Source organism: Coregonus lavaretus, assembly GCF_964263955.1.
Source record: "Coregonus lavaretus genome assembly, chromosome: 20".
NCBI lineage: Eukaryota > Metazoa > Chordata > Actinopteri > Salmoniformes > Salmonidae > Coregonus > Coregonus lavaretus.
In genome coordinates, this window is record NC_140007.1 from 6,085,581 (window position 1) to 6,102,933 (window position 17,353).

Here is a 17,353-nt window from a genome sequence, read left to right on the forward strand (position 1 = left end):
AGGTGTGCAGCAAGGTGTGCCATGGTTCAAAACATGTTGGGAACCACTGAAATAGAGTACAGCACAGTACAATACAGTAAATTATAGTGTACTCAACTCTAGCGTGCTCTACTGTGTACTGAATAGGGCTGTAACGGTTCAACAAACCCACGGTTTGGTATGTTTTGGGTTCACAGTACGGTTTCGGTACAGGGGGAAATTAAATGCCATTCACAATGTTTAGCATTCACAATGTTCCTTGCATTGTCTGTTGTGACAAGATTGTTATGTTGGGCCTCTCAAGTTTCCACTCTGATGCTGCGTTTGTAACCATGTGGGAGGTGGGCGTTTACCAGTTGTGAAGCCATAAATACCAGTTGGATGCATTCATGTGATTTGAAGTCAATGAAAAACACAGATTGGCTAATGGCATGGGACCTTCCCTGATTTGAGGGGTAAACAAAGTATGTATAATATATATATACAGTACCAGTCAAAAGTTTGGAGACACCTACTCATTTAAGGGTTTTTCTTTATTTTTTACTATTTTCTACATTGTAGGATAATAGTGAAGTCATCAGAACTATGAAATAACACATATGGAATCATGTAGTAACCAATAAAGTGTTAAACAAATCAAAATATATTTAATATTTGAGATTCTTCAAAGTAGCCACCCTTTGCCTTGATGACAGCTTTAAACATGGCTGCTTTTCCTTCACTCTGCGGTCCAACTCATCCCAAACCATCTCAATTGGGTTGAGGTCAGGTGATTGTGGAGGCCAGGTCATCTGATGCAGCACTACATCACTCTCCTTGGTCAAATAGCCCTTACACAGCCTGGAGGTGTGTTTTGGGTCATTGTCCTGTTGAAAAACAAATGATAGTCCAACTAAGCGCAAACCAGATGGGATGGCGTATCGCTGCAGAATGTTGTGGTAGCCATGCTGTGGTAGCCAAGCGTACCTTGAATTCTCAATAAATCACTGACAGTGTCACCAGCAAAACACCCCCACACCATAACACCTCCTCCTCTATGCTTCACGGTGGGAACCACACATGCGGAGTCTCACAAAGACACAGTGGTTGGAACCAAAAATCTCAAATTTGGACTGATCAGACCAAAGGACAAATTTCCACCGGTCTAATGTCCATTGCTCGTGTTTCTTGGCCCAAGCAAGACTCTTCTTCGTATTGAGGTGTTGGTGTCCTTCAGTAGTGTTTTTTTTTTGCAGCAATTCGACCATGAAGGCCTGATTCACGCAGTCTCCTCTGAACAGTTGATGTTGAGATGTGTCTGTTACTTTAACTCTGTGAAGCATTAATTTGGCCAGCAATCTGAGGTGCAGTTAACTCTAATGAACTTATCCTCTGCAGCAGGTAACTCTGGGTCTTCCTTTCCTGTGGCGGTCCTCATGAGAGTCAGTTTCATCATAGCGCTTGATGTTTTTTGCGACTGCACTTGAAGAAACTTTCAATGTTCTTGAAATGTTCTGTATTGACTGACCTTCATGTCTTAAAGTAATGATGGGCTGTCGTTTCTCTTTGCTTATTTGAGCTGTTCTTGCCATAATATGGAATTTGTCTTTTACCAAATAGGGCTATCTTCTGTATACCACCCCTACCTTGTCACAACACAACTGATTGGCTCAAACGCATTAAGAAGGAAAGAAATTCCACAAATTAACTTTTAAGAAGGCACACCTGTTAATTCAAATGCATTCCAGGTGACTACCTCATGAAGCTGGTTGAGAGAATGCCAAGAGTTTGCAAAGCTGTCATCAGGGCAAAGGGTGGCTATTTGAAGAATCTCAAATCTCAAATATATTTTGATTTGTTTAACACTTTTTTGGTTACTACAGGATTCCATATGTGTTATTTCATAGTTTTGATGTCTTCAATATTATTCTACAATGTAGATAATAGTAAAAATAAAGAAAACCCCTTGAATGAGTAGGTGTTCTAAAACATTTGACCGGTAGTGGATATATATTTAAAAATTCACAATTGTTTATATCAATCTAAAACAACGCATACATCCGCAATGCTTTTGGCTAGAAAAAAGCGGAAACATGGGAATATTTTTTGTTTGCCTCTGACATTCAGAAGCTGAGCTACAACCAAAGTCAAGGAGTCAAAGAAATTGGACTTTGTTTGGAAGTCATCTTATACAATGTGTGACACTGTCGCTATCAATTGATTGATATTTTTTTCTGTAAAATATCATATTCATAATTAAATTAATGGTTCATATAAATTATCACAATAAAACATATTTGGTAGCGGAATAATATTGTATTTTTTATTATTATTATTATTATTATTATTATCATTTAATAGACTACCTAAAGATGTAATGAGTTTTGTTAAACTACGTAGAATTGCAGGAAATGAGCTTCAAAATGACACCATTTTCCTAGGTCCCTCAAATTAAACAAAATCAAGCCGGTGTTGTATTTAATATAGGCTACCATTACTCAAATTTGAAAAGGGGGGGCCATAGGGAAAGAAGGTTGGGAACCCCTGCGTTACACAACTTTTTTTACTTTACTGTACTGTACTGAACAGGTAGCCTAGTGGTTAAGCGTGTTGGGCCAGTAACCGAAAGGTGACTGGTTTGAATGCCTGAGCTGACTAGGTGAAAAATCTGTCGATGTGCCCTTGAGCAAGGCACTTAACCCTAATTGCTCCTGTAAGTCGCTCTGGATAAGAGCGTCTGCTAAATGACTAAAATGTACTATACTAAAAAAAAAATTACTGTACTGTGCTCTTCAGACTTGTGAAACATACAGTGAGGGAAAAAAGTATTTGATCCCCTGCTGATTTTGTACGTTTGTCCACTGACAAACGTAGGTTTATTTGAACAGTGAGAGACAGAATAACAACAAAAAAATCCAGAAAAACGCATGTCAAAAATGTTATAAATTGATTTGCATTTTAATGAGGGAAATAAGTATTTGACCGGGAGAGGTGACATTAACCGGCGAGAGAGGGAGGGGTTGTCCAGACTGTTTTCACACTTGCTTTGACCACCAGACAAAAAAATGAGAAAGTATTAGCTGAACATAACAGTATGCCAGTGGAAGGGAAGACTGTAGCAGGTGACCCAATTGTAGTTTGTGACTACTATGATTTCCCAATTAGCAAATTCAATTGCAGTAATTAAAATATATGAATATTAGGACGAGCAATGTCGGATTGGCATTGACTAAAATACAGTAGAATAGAATACAGTATATACATATGAGATGAGTAAAGCAGTATGTAAACATTATTAAAGGTACTAGTGTTCCATTATTAAAGTGGCCAGTGATTCAATGTCTATGTATATAGGGCAGGGTTGAGTAGCCGGTGGTAGCCGGCTAGTGATGGCTATTTAACAGTCTGATGGCCTAACCCTCGATCCCAGCTTTGATGCACCTGTACTGACCTCTCCTTCTGGATGATAGCGGGGTGAACATGCTGTGGCTCGGGTGGTTGATGTCCTTGAGTACCTTTTTGGCCTTCCTGTGACATTGGGTGCTGTATGTGTCCTGGAGGGCAGGCAGCGTGCCCCGGGTGATGCGTTGGGCAGACCGCACCACCCTCTGGAGAGCCCTGTGGTTGCGGGCGGTGCAGTTGCCATATCAGGCGGCGATACAGCCCGACAGGATGCCCTCATTTTGCGTCTGTAAAAGTTTATGAGGGTCTTAGCCTCCTGAGGTTGAAGAGGCGCTGTTGCGCATTCTTCACCACACTGTGGGTGGTTTTGAAATAATAGTCATCATCATACTAAAAACAAATATGTAATATACACAACCCAAATATTTTATTCAAGTAAAGTAATGTGAATAAATGATGCTTAGAGCCTAATAAGGTATTGTAATGGACAGACACTACCATCAATTGTTAAAAAATATCGAAAGCTATTTGTATTTTTTATTTTAAACCGAACCGACCTCAAAAAGCATTAATCGTTCAGCACTGTTTTCTAAGACCCCTTTTCCATTTGTTTGTCCAGTAATCAATCAAAGCCTTTGCTTATTCCTAATAGGCTAGAAAATTGTAGAAAAATATATGCCTTCATTTCTACAAAATATAGACTCTTTCATTTGACACCAGATTTGACATACTCCTATGAACATCACATTTGTGCTCATGGGTCCTTTTACATGGAAATGCCCTGATGTATTATTTCTCAATTTCTCACTCTCTGTAGATGACTAACCCAGTCACCTTGAATGTGGGGGGCCACCTGTACACTACCTCCCTATCGACCCTGCAGCGCTACCTAGACATGTTCCGCAGAGATTTTCCCACAACGCGGGACACCCAGGGAAACTACTTCATCGACCTCGACGGGACGCTCTTCCGATACGTGCTAAACTTCCTGCTTATGTCTGAGCTTACCGTCCCTGTGGACTTCACAGAGATGGACCTCCTGAGGAAGGAGGCAGACTTACCAGATTGAGCCACTGATTCCTTGCCTCAATGACCCCAAGCCACTCTATCCTCTGGACATCTTTGAGCAGGTGATGGAGCTGTCCAGCACGAGGAAGCTCTCCATGTACTCAAACCCGGTGGCTGTCATTATCACGCAGCTCACCATAACAACCAAGGTCGATGCCCTGCTGGAGGGCATCTGCAAAAACTTCACCAAGTGGAATAAACACATGATGGACACCAGAGACTTCCAGGTGTCGTTCACCTTTGGACCGTGTGACTATCACCAGGAAGTGTCAATCACGGTTCACCTAATGGACTACATCATGAAGCAGGGCTTCACCATTCGGAACACTTGAGTGCATCACATGAGCGAGTGAGCCAATGAGAATAGAGTGGAGCACCACTGGACATTCTGCAGGCTGGCTCGCAAAATATACTGAAGTGTGGGTCCCATGTTTCATGAGCTGAAATAAAAGATCCCAGAAATGTTCCATACACACAAAAAGCTTATTTCCCTCAAATGATGTACACATATTTGTTTACATCCCTGTTAGTGAGCATTTCTCCTTTGCCAAGATAATCCATCCACCTGACAGGTGTGGCATATCAAGAAACTGATTAAACAGCATGATGATCATTACACAGGTGCCTTGTGCTGGGGACAATAAAATGGCACTCTAAAGTGTGAAGTTTTGTCACACAACACAATGCCACAGATGTCTAAAGTTTTGAGGGAGTGTGCAATTGGCATGCTTATTGCAGGAATGTCCACCAGAGCTGTTGCCAGATAATTTAATGTTAATTTCTCTACCATTAGTCGTTTTAGAGAATATGGCAGTACGTCCAAACGGCCTCACAACCGTAGACCGCGTGTAACCACACCGGCCCAGGACCTCCACATCTGGCTTCTTCACCTGCGGGATCGTCTGAGACCAGTCACCCGGACATCTCATGAAACTGAGGAGTATTTCTGTCTGTAATAAAGCCCTTTTATGAGGAAAAACTCATTCTGATTGGCTGGGCCTGGCTCCCCAGTGGGTGGGCCTTTCTCTCAAGTGGGTGGGCATATGACCTCCCAGGCCCACCCATGGCTGCGCCCCTGCCCAGTCATGCAAAATCCATAGATTAGGGCCTATTAATTCATTTTTATGAATTTCCTTATATGAACTGTAACTCAGTAAAATCTTTGAAATTGTTGCATGTTGCGTTTATATTTTTGTTCAGTATAGAAGACTGACAACTATGCCACATCTGTAGTATATGGAGTCACTTTCATACAATGGAAGAGTGAAGGTGTGAATAACAAGTGGTAAATTCATGGTCTAATACTAGTTTTATTATTATTCTTTTTATTTCACCTTTATTTAACCAGGTAAGCCAGTTGAGAACAAGTTCTCATTTACAACTGCGACCTGGCCAAGATAAAGCAAAGCAGTGCGATTAAAACAACAACACAGAGTTACATATGGGGTAAAACAAAACATAAAGTAAAATATACAACAGAAAATATATATACAGTGTGTGCAAATGTAGCAAGTTATGGAAGTAAGGCAATAAATAGGCCATAGTGCAAAATAATTACAATTAGTATTAACACTGGAATGATAGATGTGCAAGAGATGATGTGCAAATAGAGATACTGGGGTGCAAATGAGCAAAATAAATAACAATATGGGGATGAGGTAGTTGGGTGGGCTAATTTCAGATGGGCTGTGTACAGGTGCAGTGATCGGTAAGGTGCTCTGACAACTGATGCTTAAAGTTAATGAGGGAGATAAGAGTCTCCAGCTTCAGAGATTTTTGCAGTTTGTTCCAGTCATTGGCAGCAGAGAACTGGAAGGAATGGCAGCCAAAGGAGGTGTTGGCTTTGGGGATGACCAGTGAGATATACCTGCTGGAGCGCATACTACGGGTGGGTGTTGCTATGGTGACCAATGAGCTAAGATAAGGAAGGGATTTGCCTAGCAGTGATTTATAGATGGCCTGGAGCCAGTGGGTTTGGCAACGAATATGTAGTGAGGACCAGCCAACAAGAGCGTACAGGTCACAGTGGTGGGTAGTATATGGGCCTTTGGTGACAAAACGGATGGCACTGTGATAGACTACATCCAATTTGCTGAGTAGAGTGTTGGAGGCTATTTTGTAAATGACATTGCCGAAGTCAAGGATCGGTAGGATAGTCAGTTTTACGAGGGCATGTTTGGCAGCATGAGTGAAGGAGGCTTTGTTGCGAAATAGGAAGCCGATTCTAGATTTAACTTTGGATTGGAGATGCTTAATGTGAGTCTGGAAGGAGAGTTTACAGTCTAATCAGACACCTAGGTATTTGTAGTTGTCCACATACACTAGGTCAGACCCGTCGAGTGTAGTGATTCTAGTCGGGTGGGCGGGTGCCAGCAGCGTTCGATTGAAGAGCATGCATTTAGTTTTACTTGTGTTTAAGAGCAGTTGGAGGCTACGGAAGGAGTGTTGTATGGTATTGAAGCTCGTTTGGAGGTTTGTTAACACAGTGTCCAATGAAGGGCCAGATGTATACAAAATGGTGTCGTCTGCGTAGAGGCGGATCTGAGAATCACCGGCAGCAAGAGCGACATCATTGATAAAGCAAAGCAGTGCGATAAAAACAACAACAACACAGAGTTACATATGGAATAAACAAAACGTACAGTCAAAAACACAATAGAAAATCTATATACAGTGTGTACAAATGTAGTAGGTTATGGAGGTAAGGCAATAAATAGGCCATAGTGCAAAATAATTACAATTTAGTATTAACACTGGAGTGATAGATGTGCAGAAGATGATGTGCAAATAGAGATACTGGGGTGAAAATTAGTAAAATAAATAACAATGTAAATAACAATATGGGGATGAGGTAGTTGCGGGGGCTAATTACAGATGGGCTGTGTACAGGTGCAGTGATTGGTAAGCTGCTCTGACAACTGATGCTTAAAGATAGTGAGGGAGATAAGTGTCTCCAGCTTCAGAGATTTTTACAGTTCGTTCCAGTCATTTGCAGCAGAGAACTGGAAGGAATGGCGGCTTTGGGGATGACCAGTGAGATATACCCGCTGGAACGCATACTACGGGTGGGTGTTGCTATGGTGACCAATGATCTAAGATAAGGCGGGGATTTGCCTAGAAGTGATTTATAGATGACCTGGAGCCAGTGGGAATGGCGAAAGAATATGTAGTGAGGGTCAGCCAACGAGAGCGTACAGGTCACAATGGTGGGTAGTATATGGGGCTTTGGTGACAAAACGGATGGCACTGTGATAGACTACATCCAATTTGCTGAGTGTTGGAAGCTATTTTGTAAATGACATCGCCGAAGTCAAGGATCGGTAGGATAGTCAGTTTTACGAGGGCATGTTTAGCAGCATGAGTGAAGGAGGCTCTGTTGCGAAATAGGAAGCCAATTCTAGATTTAACTTTGGATTGAAGATGCTTAATGTGAGTCTGGAAGGAGAGTTTACGATCTAACCAGACATCTAGGTATTTGTAGTTGTCCACATATTCTAAGTCAGACCCGCCGAGAGTAGTGATTCTAGTCGGGCGGGCGGGTGCAAGCAGCGTTCGATTGAAGAGCATGCATTTAGTTTTACTAGCGTTTAAGAGCAGTTGGAGGCCACGGAAGGAGTGTTGTATGGCATTGAAGCTCGTTTGCCAGATGTATACAAAATGGTGTCGTCTGCGTAGAGGTGGATCTGAGAGTCACCAGCAGCAAGAGCAACATCATTGATATACACAGAGAATAGAGTCTGCCAGAGAATTGAACCCTGTGGCACCCCCATAGAGACTGCCAGAGGTCCAGACAACAGGCCCTCCGATTTGACACATTGAACTCTATCTGAGAAGTAGTTGGTGAACCAGGTGAGGCAGTCATTTCAGAAACCAAGGCTATTTAGTCTGCCAATAAGAATGCGGTGATTGACAGAGTCAAAAGCCTTGGCCAGGTCGATGAAGACGGCTGCACAGTACTGTCTTTTATCGATCGCGGTTATTATATTGTTTAGGACCTTGAGCGTGGCTGAGGTGCACCCATGACCAGCTCGGATGACAGTGATGAGGGGTGGTCGTTTGACCGCGGACCCATTACGGACGCAGGCAATGAGGCAGTGATCGCTGAGATCCTGGTTGAAGACAGTGGAGGTATATTTAGAGGGTAAATTAGTCAGGATGATATCTATGAGGGTGCCCATGTTTACGGATTTAGGGTTGTACCTGGTAAGTTCCTTGATAATTTGTGTGAGATTGAGGGCATCTAGTTTAGATTGTAGGATGGCTGGGGTGTTAAGCATATCCCAGTTTAGGTCACCAAGCAGTACGAACTCTGAGGATAGATGGGGGGAAAGCAATTTACATATGGTGTCCAGGGCACAACTGTGGGCTGAGGGGGGGCTGTAGCAAGCGGCAACAGTGAGAGACTTATTTCTGGAAAGGTGGATTTTTAGAAGTAGAAGCTCAAACTGTTTGGACACAGACCTGGATAGTATGATAGAGCTCTGTAGGCTATCTCTACAGTAGATTGCAACTCTGCCCCCTTTGGCAGTTCTATCTAGACGGAAAATGTTGTAGTTCGGGATGGACATTTCTGAATTTTTGGTGGCCTTCCTATGCCAGGATTCAGACACTGGTAGAACATCAGGGTTGGCAGAGTGTGCTAAAGCAGTGAAATGTCAAACTTGGGGAGGAGGCTTCTGATGTTAACATGCAAGAAACCAAGGCTTTTACGGTTACAGAAGTCAACAAATGATAGTGCCTGGGGAGTAGGAGTGATACTGGGGGCTACAGGGCCTGGGTTAACCTCTACATCACCAGAGGAAGAGAGGAGGAATAGAATAAGGATACGGCTAAAGGCTTTAAGAACTGGTCTTCTAGTGCGTTGGGTACAAAGAATAAAAGGGGCAGATTTCCCGGCGTTGTAGAATAGATTCAGGGCATTATGTACAGACAAGGATATGAAAGGATATGAGTACAGTGGAGGTACACCTAAGCATTGGGTAACGATGAAAGAGATAGCATCACTGGAGGTACCGATTGAGCGGGTCTCCGCGTGTATGGGGGGTGGGACAAAGGAGCTATCTGAGGCAGGTTGAGCGGGACTAGGAGCTCTACAGTGAAATAGTACAATAAGAACTAACCCAAACAGCAATAGGCTAGGCATATTGACATGGGAGAGAGGCATAACGCAATCACAGGTGTTATTCGAGAGGGCTAAGACAACAACTGGTAATGGCGACGAAAGTTTGGGCTGAGGCTAAACAGATAAACAGGATGGGGTACCGTGTAAAGGAACAGTCCAGCAGGCATCAGCTGTGTAGCTGAGTGATCATAAGGTCCAGTGAACAGCAATAGGTAAGTCCGGGAGCAGTTCGTAGGCTGCTACAGCACATGCGAGCAGGAGGCATGGCTGTTGATTGCGCGTGCTAGCGGGCCAGGGCTAGCAGATGGATCTTCATGGTCGTCGCAACGGGAAGCCTGTTGAAACCACATCAGACGATTACGATGGCAGACCAGTCGTGATGGATCGGCAGGGCTCCGTGTCGACACTAGGAGGTCCCGTCCGGTTGACAGAGAGGCAGATAGTAGGGAGATGGGCCTGGCTCGAGGCTAGCTCAAGGCTAACTGGTGCGTCGGGACAGTGGTGATTAGCCAACAACAGCCATTCGGTTGCAGCTAGCTAATTGCGATGATCTGGTGTTAAGGTCCAGTGATTCAGTGATTCCGGCAGAAAATCCGATATGCTCTGGGTCGATAGCACGATGTGCACACTGGCCGATAATTGTCCAGGCTAGAGCTGGTAGGTAGTGCAGGCCACGGACAGTGGTGAAGACCACTAATGGTGGCTAATAGCAAGTAGCTAGTTAGCTGGCTAGCTGGCTAGTTTCAGCCGTAGGTTCTTGATAAAAATAAAGAAATAATAGATTCCATTCCACATTGGGTGAGGTGGGTTGTAGGAAAGTATATTTAGTTAAAGGATGGAAAGTGAGATAGAGAAATATATACGAAAAAATACAAAAAACAAAAAAACTGGCTATTTACACGAGGACACAACAGAATACACGACCGCATTGCTACGCCATCTTGGTTTTCGAATTGACGAGATGTAAATAGTAACACAATTTGATTGTAAAATTAAGATAATTCATAATAATCATCAGTCCTTCTGTAAATATATGGATATGTCTGTCTCATCTGTATATTAACAATGTCTGTTTAGGCCTATATGGCATATGGTTGCAATACCTGCACTGTGGTAACAGGTAACTGCCAAAATAAAGGAAACACTCTAGAGCTCATGTCATCAGTGATGTAGATGGTCTGTCCAGTCAAATAAAGCCACTGATGTAGACTACAGAATCTTGTCAGCTGCATACATTGTATATATAATATAATATAATATAATATGCCATTTAGCAGACGCTTTTATCCAAAGCGACTTACAGTCATGCGTGCATAATTTTTTTTGTGTATGGGTGGTCCCGGGGATCGAACCCACTACCTTGGTATATCTATCTGGAAGACTGATTACGCCATAGAGGAAGAGGCGAAGCGAGAGGGATAACTGGGCCCAGCAGGTGTCATTATTTCCACTCACCAAGCGAGGAGTTGTTGTATAGAGGTCAATGAGAGAGTGTTGAATTTGGTTAGCAAAAAATGGATTGGCTTATTTGCTACGTGTGGCTTATTTGATCAAATAGGCATTTCGTAAGAGTTAGGTTGTTACGAATATACTGATATAAGTAGGACATGTGACATCCCGGCAACTTTGAGAAAAAACACTTTTTTGGTCGTCACTAGTTACCATAGCCACAAAGTCATAAACCCTGCCTATTTCTACAATTTATCTTCTTAGAATTTGATTTTAATCCTAACCTTAACCACACTGCTAACCTTACACCTAACCCTTAAATTAAGACCAAAAAGCACATTTGGTTTTCATACATTTTTAAAATATAGCCAATTTTGACTTTGTGGCAGCGGTAACTAATGGAAACCGTTGTGCCTGTTGTTCGTATGGGTATCTGCCCTCTCATTGGCTAGAATGGTCCCACCTCGTCATGCCTCCCTCTGACTGCCTTCCATTTTTGAACACATTTTTTTTCATTGTTAGAGCGGCCACTAGAGTATCTGGTCAATATAATGGATAATCTGTGATTACACCTAAAGGGTTATGCCTCATTACATGTTCATAACATCTCGTAAATTTGTTTTAAAAAGCATAGGAGTGGGAAAAATACACTTGAACGCCCCGCCAATTGATAATTACTAATGGGAAACTCATCTATCGTCTCTGATCTCAGACTTCTCCCACATGCTGCAGCTGAACTAATATTAACTTAATAACAGCATTTTCTGCAGGTAAATAAAACAAAACACTATATATAAACAATCTATTAATATGGTTTTTGAACACTATAATTTGTTTATGAGCATGATAGCTGTACTTTTAGTTTATGGTAAATGCAGCTTGTTTTCCATTAGCCAATCGCCGTTCTCAACGAGTTCAAAGCATGTGAATAAAAATAATAAAAGGATCTTTAAATTATCCTTTCCTGCTCGGGACCACACCCAAACCACGCCTCTTTCCCTTTTAAGGACACTGATCATGTCTAATGGGCGTGCTTGTGACGCAGACCAAGTGCCGAGCGTGGCGAAACTGAGAAGACACTGTCAGTCCTTTTGAGTTTTGAAGCAGAGTCTTTACCTCACAAAGTCATGTTAGGATATGTCAGTTATCCCACGAGAGCTTTTGTGCCGAACCCACTAAGGTGTTTTAGATGCCAAGCTTATGGTCATGTTGCAACAGTTTGTAGGAGGGAGATTCCGAGATGTGAGAAGTGTGAATGAGGGCATGGAACAAAGGAATGTGTAGCATAGGTGGAAGAAAATGTGTCAATTGTGGGGATGCCCATGTTGCTGGGGATCAGAAGTGCCTGTTGTGAAAAGATGGGTTGAGGTTGCCAGGGTCAGAGTAGAACAGAAGGTGTTGTATGCTGAGGCAGTGAAGAGCAGTGAAGAGTAGAGGATGATTGGTTAAGGCTGATGTCACGACTTCCGCCGAAGCTGCCCCCCCTCCTGGTTCGGGCAGGCTTCGGCATTCGTTGTCACCGGAGTACTAGCTACTGCCGATCCCATTCTCATCACTCCACTTGTCATGTCTTATCAATCACACACACCTGGTGCTCATTCCCCTCTGTTCCCCTTGTCTTTGTGAGTGATTGTTTTGTTGTGAGAGCGTGTAGCTCGGTTGAGCTACATTTCACTGTGTTATTGCCAAGGTGGATGTTTTCCCTTGTACAGTTTCGTTTGACGCTTGGGCGTTTGATTTATGCAAACGGATTAAACTCTGGACTTTGGTATTTTACCTCCTGCGCCGGACTCCTTCTTTCACACCTCGTCACAGAATCACTCACCTGATCTGATATGGAGTCAGCAGGAGAAGACTGCATGCCTGGAGATGTGGCAAGGGTCCAGGAGCATTCCTCGATGTTGGCCAGCTTGGGGGAAGCGATGGATCGGGTTCTACAGGTGGTTGAACGCCTGGAGAGGAGAGGATCCGATCTATCGAGACCGTCCTCGTTTCCTGCCTTTGTGGGAGAACCCTGGAGTGGGCCAATGCGTTATGGAACGAGGGAGGTACCACGTTGGAGAACTACGGGGAGTTTGCTCGCCTCTTTCGGGCTGTTTTTGATCACCCGCCTGAGGGTCGAGAGGCAGACGAACGACTGGTTCATCTAAGGCAGGGGACGAGGACCGCTCAGGACTACGTGCTGGAGTTCCGGACGCTGGCAGCGGGGTCCGGGTGGAACGAGCGGGCCCTGATAGAAAATTTCCGGTTCCATCTAAGGGAGGATGTGCTAGCCTGCCGGGATGCCATGCTATCGTTATCCCAACTGGTGGACATGGCCATCCGGCTGGACAATCTGCTAGCAGCCAGAGGACGTCCTGGTAGGGGTCTGCCCGTTCCCACTCCGGACGACTCTGACCCCGAGCAGATGGAGCTGGGGGGAGCCGCCGGTCGAGAGAGCGCAGGAGGACAGCGACAGTGCCACTCTGGTGGCACGAAGGGACAATCCACCTCACGTCACAGTCAACGTTCTTTTGGGTCTGGAGGCGGTAGGCAGGGTACTCACGCATCACCCCAGGTAATAAACACCCAAACTTGTTCAGAGCTCTTTGCGGCGCACTGTACTTTATCTATCTCCTTTCCAGATCACTTGGTAGGTTCCCAGTGTAAGGCGCTAGTTGATTCAGGCGCAGCTGGGAATTTTATGGACAGGGCATTTGCACACCGTCAAGGCATTTCATTGGTTCCCCTAACCATTCCACTCCCCATCAGAGCAATAGATAGTCGACCATAAGGGTCCGGGTTGGTTAAGGAAGTTACTGTACCAGTCACCATGATTACGCAGGAGACACATGTTGAGCACATCACCTTTATGATTATTGAGTCTCCTGCTTACGCTGTAGTATTGGGTATCCTGTGGTTAGCCCTTCACAACCTCAATTTCTCATGGCCACAGAGGTTCTTACGGGGTGGTCGCGTGAGTGTCCGGGTAGGTGTCTAGGTGTTTCCGTTGGTGCGACCACGGTGGAAAGTCCAGACGTTACGCCACCGTGCACATTCCCCCCGAATACCATTATCTGGCGCTCGCGTTTTCCAAGACGCAAGCGACTAAATTACCACTTAATCGGGAGGGGGATTGCGCGATAAACCTTTGGGTAGACGCTGTACCTCCCAGGAGTCATGTGTATCCCCTGTCGCAGGCTGAAACGGAGGCTATGGAAATATATGTCACCGAGTCCCTGCGCCAGGGGTATATACGTCTCTCCACTTCACCTGCCTCCTCGAGTTTCTTCTTTGTGAAGAAGAATGATGGCGGTTTACGCCCGTGCATTGATTATCGACCACTGAATAATGTGACGGTACGATTTAGTTATCCTCTTCCCCTCATTCCTTCAGTGATTGAGTCAATGCATGTGGCCCGTTTTTTCACCAAATTAGACCTCGGGAGTGCCTACAACCTGGTGCGTATTCGGGAAGGGGATGAGTGGAAAACAGCATTCAGCACAACCTCGGGGCATTATGAATACCTGGTGATGCCCTACAGTTTGATGAATGCTCCATCCGTTTTCCAGTCCTTTGTAAACGAAGTGTTTCGGGATATGCTTGGTCGTGGTGTGGTGGTCTACATCAATGATATCCTGGTGTATTCCGCTACGTGCGTCGTGCATGTGTCCCTGGTTCGCAAAGTACTGGTCCGACTGCTGGAAAATGATTTTTATGCCAAGGCAGAGAAGTGTGAGTTTTTCCAGCAGTCAATCTCCTTCCTCGGGTATTGCATTACCACCACAGGTGTGGAGATGGAGGGAGACCGCATTGCAGCCGTGCGTAATTGGCCGACTCCAACCACGGTAAAGGGGGTGCAGTGCTTCCTTGGCTTTGCCAACTACTATCGAAGGTTTATTCTGGGTTTAGGCAAGGTCGCAGCTCCCATTAGCTCCTTGTTGAAGGGTGGGCCGTCCCGGCTCCGCTGGTCTGCTGAGGCTGATTTGGCATTCAGTAGATTGCGGGGTCTGTTCACCTCAGCCCCAGTACTGGCTCACCCCGATCCATCACTACTGTTCGTAATGGAGGTGGATGCTTCCGAGGTAGGGATAGGAGCTGTCTTATCCCAACGCTCAGGCACGCCACCCAAGCTCTGCCCTTGTGCCTTCTTTTCTAAGAAGCTCAGCTCAGCGGAGCAGAACTACGGCGTTGGTGATCGGGAGCTGTTGGCTGTTGTCCAAGCTTTGACGGTGTGGAGACATTGGCTCGAAGGGGCGATACACCCTTTCCTTTTCTGGACAGACCACCGTAACCTGGAGTACATTCGGGCAGCGAGGAGGCTGAATCCTCGCCAGGCCAGGTGGGCCCTCTTCTTCACCCGGTTTGATTTCACACTCTCATACATTCCAGGTACGAAGAACGTGAAGGAAGATGCACTGTCTCAGCTGTATGACACAGAGGAGAGGCCCAGAGACAACACCCCATACTCCCGGCCTCATGCATTGTGGCGCCGGTAGTATGGGCGATGGACGCAGATATAGCGCAGGCATTACGTACAGATCCATCTCCACCGCAGTGTCCAGCTGGGCTGCAGTACGTGATCGTCTGATCTACTGGGCACACACGTCACCCTCCTCTGGTCATCCAGGTATCGGTCGTACAATGTGCTGCCTGACCGAGAAGTACTGGTGGCCTACCTTGGCTAAGGACGTGAGGGTGTATGTTTCCTCATGCTCAGTGTGCGCCCAGAGTAAGGCACCTAGTCACCTCCCAGCGGGTAAGCTACAACCTTTACCAGTTCCACAACGACCATGGTCTCACCTGAGTATTGATTTTCTCACTGATCTTCCCCCCTCCCAAGGTAACGCCACGGTCCTGGTCGTTGTGGACCGCTTTTCAAAGTCCTGCCGCTTCCTTCCTCTGCCCGGTCTCCCCACGGCCCTACAAACTGTGGAGGCTCAGTTTACTCACGTCTTCCGGTACTACGGGGTACCAGAGGATATAGTGTCCGACCGAGGTCCCCAGTTCAAGTCTAGAGTCTGGAAGCCATTCATGGAACGTCTGGGGGTCTCGGTCAGCCTGACCTCTGGCTTTCACCCCGAAAGCAATGGGCCGGTGGAAAGGGTGAATCAAGATGTGGGTAGGTTCCTGCGGACCTACTGTCAGGACCGGCCGGGGGAATGGTCAGTGTTCCTGCCATGGGCAGAATATGCTCAGAACTCTCTCCGCCACTCCTCCACTAACCTAACACCCTTCCAATGTGTTTTGGGGTACCAACCGGTCCTGGCACCGTGGCACCAGAGCCAGACCGAGGCTCCCGCGGTGGATGACTGGTTTCGGCGCGCGGAGGAGACTTGGGACGCTGCCCACGTTCGCCTCCAGCGCGCTGTGCATCGTCAGAAGGCCAACGCTGACCGCCACCGCAGGGAGGCCCCGGTGTTCGTACCGGGGGATCGGGTCTGGCCCTCCGCCTGCCCTGCCGGAAGCTGAGCCCGCGGTTTGTGGGTCCTGAGGAGAATAAACGAGGTGACATACAGGTTGTTACTCCCCCCTGATTACCGTATTAACCCTTCGTTTCATGTGTATCTCCTCATGCCGGTGGTAGCTGGTCCGCTCCAGTAGTCTGTGGTACGGGAGGTTCTTCCACCTCCTCTGGACATTGAGGGGGCCCCGGCGTACTCCCGCTGTTCCCCTTTTCTTTGTGAGTGATTGTTTTGTTGTGAGAACGTGTAGCTCGGTTGAGCTACATTTCACTGTGTTATTGCCAAGGTGGATGTTTTCCCTTGTACAGTTTCGTTTGACGCTTGGGCGTTTGATTTATGCAAACGGATTAAACTCTGGACTTCGGTATTTTACCTCCTGTGCCTGACTCCTTCTTTCACACCTCGTCACAGGTGAGTAGTAGGCCTAGGCCAATACAGATTGATAAGAATTTGTGCATAAGTAAGGTTGGGTTCTTAGCATTCATTGCCATGGTTATCAACTGTACCGCAGAAATGTAAATCACAGACAATAGATGTGGTGGTAGCTGCAGAGAAGTGCTTGGGTTTATGAGGTTTACTGCAGTCCCGTCTTCCCAGGCCGTCGGCCTGGTGTAGGATAAGTTACATGCTGACCAGACCACACGCACGCGTGCGTTAGCCATCGCGCGCATGCAGATGTTTTCCTCCCACACACGATCAGGACACGCAGGTTGAAATATCTAAACGAACTCTGAACCAACTATATTAACTTGGGGACACGTCGAAAAGCATTAAACATTTATGCCAATTTAGCTAGCTAGCTTGCTGTTGCTAGCTAATTTGTCCTGGGATATAAACATTGGGTTGTTAATTTACCTGAACTGCACAAGGTCCTCTACTCCAACAATTCATCGACAGATAAAACGGTAAA

The 17,353-nt window shown here is 45.7% G+C and overlaps 1 pseudogene across 1 annotated transcript; it reads left to right on the plus strand.

Annotated features, from left to right (window-relative positions):
* Positions 1 to 4,177: 4,177 nt before the first annotated feature.
* On the plus strand, positions 4,178 to 4,844 carry LOC311147564 (BTB/POZ domain-containing protein KCTD6-like; annotated as a pseudogene). Its single transcript has one exon. The product of its transcript is annotated as a BTB/POZ domain-containing protein KCTD6-like (transcript).
* Positions 4,845 to 17,353: the final 12,509 nt, after the last annotated feature.